At 46.3% G+C, this 4,176-nt stretch overlaps 1 pseudogene; it reads left to right on the top strand.

The window, feature by feature from the left end:
• Nucleotides 1–3,394: 3,394 nt before the first annotated feature.
• LOC138438105 (ubiquitin-ribosomal protein eS31 fusion protein-like) lies at nt 3,395–3,861 on the top strand (annotated as a pseudogene).
• Nucleotides 3,862–4,176: the final 315 nt, after the last annotated feature.

Raw genomic sequence — 4,176 nt, forward strand, 5'->3', positions numbered from 1 at the left:
AGAGATGAATAAGTAGGGACTTCCCTGGTGGTCCAGTGGTTAAGACACAGAGCTGCCAATGTAAGGGACATGGGTTTGACCCCTGGTCAGGGAGCTAAGATACCACATGCTGTGCAGCATGGCCAAAAGACAATAATAATAATAATTTTTTAAAAAAAGACCCCATAAAAGAGATGAACAGTAAACAACTGGTATATCCATACATTATCCAGGCTCAAAAAGAAAAGAAATTTTGACTTTTGCTACAACATGAATAAATTCTTGAAGATATTACTCTGAGTGAAAGAGCCAGACACAAAAGGACAAACACCATATGATTCCACTTAGATGAGGTACTTAGAATAGCAAATTTATAGAGACAGAAAGAGACAGGTGGTTGCACGGGCTCAGGGAGAGGGGGTGGAATGGGGAATTAATTAATGGGTAGAGAACTTTCAGTTTGGGATGATGAAAATTCTGCGGAGGCAGATGGTAGTGATAGTTACACAAGACTGTGGAGGCACTTAATGTCATTGAACTGGACGCTTGAAAATGATTAAAAGGGCAAATTTTATGTTATGTGTATTTTAACACAAATTTTATGTTATTATTTTTTTGTTTTGGCTGCACTGGGTCTTTGCTGCCACAAGCAGGGGCTTCTCTCTCACTGTGATGCGTGATCTCAGTTGCCCCACGGCAAGTGGGATCCTCGTTCCCCAACCAGGGATCAAACCTGAGTCCCCAGTGTTGGAAGGCAGATACTTAACTGCTGGTGGGGAGTGGTTAAAATCACAAGTTTTAGAAACCAGTCTGGTTGCAGCTCAAGAGGAGGGAGCAGACAGGAAGAAAGTGGGCAGGCAGCCCAGACCACTTCCCCATCTCTCTGAACCGTAGCAGGCTGGCTCCAGGTTTCCCACTCCAAAACCTTCCCGAGACCCAGTGCCATAGACACTGAGCCTGGGTCCAAGGCTCCCCGCATAGGGATCACACTGAGACCTGGCCTTTGGTGTTGCATTGTTGTGGTGGGAGGCTGTGGGGAGGTTTGGGGTGGGGGGGGGGGTGGGAGGGGAGGAGGGAAGGGGCGTGGCCTGAGCCACCAGCTGCTGCTCAGACCCCTCACAGCCTCCTAGGAATTCCTTCTTCGGCCCATGGAGCTGCCTGGGCAGGCCCGCATTCGGGAATCACCCTGCCTTGAAAAAAAAAGGTGAGCGAGTAAGAAAAGCAGAACAATTAAAATCTTAGTGTATGAATAATTACATTTTAAAAATCCCCACATTTTTTTTACATCAAAAAGAATTCTGTAATCTGAGGTTTAATTTGCAGATTTAGTGGCATTTGGCAGGTTAAAAGTAGGTGCTATGAAGTGAGTAAGCATGGGATTTGGGGCTGGAAGCAAAGAATGAGAGAATCTGCTGGGCCAGAAATCCTGGCTTTGAGCTGCCTCAGAGATTTTTGGCCTAACTTCCTCTGCCCATAGCCACCCTGGACTACATCCTCTTGGGAGAGGAAGGTAGAGAACAGAGGAGGAGAGGAATGAAGCCCTCTAGGCCCCTTCCTTCTTCTAAAGAGCTTTATTGTATGTTTATTTTTTTTTAAATAATTATTTGTTCGTTGCAAAAAAAAAGGAAAGAAAATTCTGGACTTCCCTGGTGGTCCAGTGGTTAAGAATCTGCTTGCCAATGCCAGGGACACAGGTTCAATCCCTGGTCTGGGAAGATTCCTCATGCTGCAGAGTGACTAAGTCCATGTGCCACAACTCTTGAGCCCGTATGCTGCCACCACTGAAGCTCAGGCACCCTAGAGTCCATGCTCCTCAACAAGAGAAGCCATTGCAATGAGAAGCCTGTGAGCTACAACTAGAGAACACCCAGGTGCAGCAACGAAGACCCACAGAACCAAAAATAAATAAATAAATTTTAAAAAATTTGGGAAATATAGGGGAAAAAAAGGCAAAGATCACCTGTAGTTTCACTGTCTGAAGGTAGCAAGAGTATATTTTCCTCTTCTCTAAGATAGTGTGAAAAGACCAGGGAAGCCTGGTGTGCTGCAATTCATGGGATCGCAGAATCAGACATGACTTAATCAGACATGGCTGAACAAAAACAATGTGGGGAAAAATCCTTTGGCCAACTGGATTGGGCTTCACGAGGTGCATGCCTATTATCCTCACCCCTCTCTACTTGTTCTTTCTCTCTTCTCTTCTGGAAGTCTCCCTTTTTTTTTCTTCCCAGTGAAAACCCAAACAAAACAGGAGCCTTGACATACGAAAGTCAGGTAGGAAGACTTGGGTTCAAGAACCTTTCCAACAGAGGTGCTAGAGGAGCAGCCTAAAGGAAGGGGCTCCAAGCTGGCGATCCTGCTTAGGGGAGGGTTGCAGCTGGGTGGCCAACAGAAGGGTTATTCTAGGGTGGCCTTTTCAGAGGAAGGGAAGGGAAAGATGCAGGCAAGGGTGGTATTTATCCTCTGTATCAGCTAGTCATTGGTTATAGGCTAGCCCCAGAAAGAGGGAAATTGGTGAGGTGATGCCCTTTCATTGAGATAGTTTCTGCTTAAGCTTACGGTTCAGGGTTGTCTGCAGCAGAGCTCCCAACAGCTGGGGTGTAGCCTACATGCCCTTCAGTGCTGCAGGGTGTGTGTATGAGAGAGACAGTGACAGCCAGACAGCCAGGGTGACAGACTGGATTGCTGGAGCTCCCCAAGGCCAACGTCTAGAAGCAGTACAAGGCAGAGAGCAAATGTCTGGGCACCAAGGAGGAAAAGGGGGATAGGATGAGATGGGAGATCGAGAACGAAGTATAGGTACTAATGATACTGTGTATAAAACAGACAACTAATGAGAACCTACTGGAGAGGCAGGATCTCTACTCAATGCGTTGTTGTGGCCTGAATGGGAAGGAAATCCCCACAGAGGGGATAATGTGAACCTACAGCTGATTTGCTTTGCTGTAAGCAGAAACTAACACAAGATTGTGAAGCAACTATGTGTTGTATTGTGCTTAGTCTCTCGGTCAAGTCTGACTCTTTGTGACCCCGTGGACTGTAGCCCTCCAGGCTCCCCTGTCCATGGGGATTCTCCAGGCAAGAATACTGGAGGCGGTAGCCTATCCCTGCTCCAGGGGGACTTCTCAACCCAGGAATCCAACCAGGGTCTCCTGCATTGCAGGCGGATTCTTTACCATCTGAGCTACCTGGGAAGCCCTAAAGCAACTATACTCTAATTAAAAAAAATAAAAATAAAAAATAAAAATAAAAAATTCCAAACAGTACAAGACAGTTACCCCCTGGAGAAACCTTACCAGTGGCCTCTGTGAAGACAAATGCAGCAAGGAGACACTAGCTGGGTTGTCCTGAAGCTCACATGGAGAGGAAGAAAGCCACTTTAGGATACACCATCTGCGGTGGAACTGCCACCATGATGCAGATTTTTGTGAAAACCCTGACGGGGAAGAGCATCTCTCTCAAGGTCAAGCCCTTGGATACAATAGAAAATGTAAAGGCCAAGATCCAGGATAAGGAAGGTGTTCCTCCTGACCAGCAAAGACTGATCATTGCTGGCAAGCAACTGGAAGATGGATGTCTTTGACCAACTACAACATTCAAAAGGAGTCCACTCTTCATCTTGTGCTGAGACGTCGTGGTGGAGCTAAGAGAAGGAAGAAGTCTCATGGCACTCCCAAAAAGAACAGGCATAAGAGAAAAAAGATTGAGCTGGCTGTCCTGAAATACTATAAGGTGGAGGAGAATGGCAGAATCAATTGCCTTCACTGGGAGTGTCCTTCAGATGAATAATGTGCTGAAGCTTTTATGACCAGTCACTTTGACAGACACTATTATGGCAAATGTTGTCTGACCTATTGTTTCAACAAACCAGAAGACAAGTAATTGCATACAGGTTAATAAAATACATGAATAATGAACTAACAAAACAAAACAGAGAGGAGCAAAGCCAGGGGCAATCTGGCAGTTTGGCAGAATAGGACAGGCAGTTTTAAAGAGACATGAAGGCAAAATCCAGAGCGCTAACGAAACAAGGCCTTCCCGAGGAAGCCAAAGCTGCCAGCCCCACAGCCTGGAGTTCCTTCATGGTCCAGTGGTTAAGAATTCAGCTGCCAGTGCAGGGGACATGGGTTCAATCCCTGGTCTGGGAAGATTCCATACGCAGTGAGGCAACAAAGCCTGGGTGCCGAAACTACTGAA

The sequence above is a fragment of the Ovis canadensis genome, chromosome 3 (assembly GCF_042477335.2).
Source record: "Ovis canadensis isolate MfBH-ARS-UI-01 breed Bighorn chromosome 3, ARS-UI_OviCan_v2, whole genome shotgun sequence".
Lineage (NCBI taxonomy): Eukaryota > Metazoa > Chordata > Mammalia > Artiodactyla > Bovidae > Ovis > Ovis canadensis.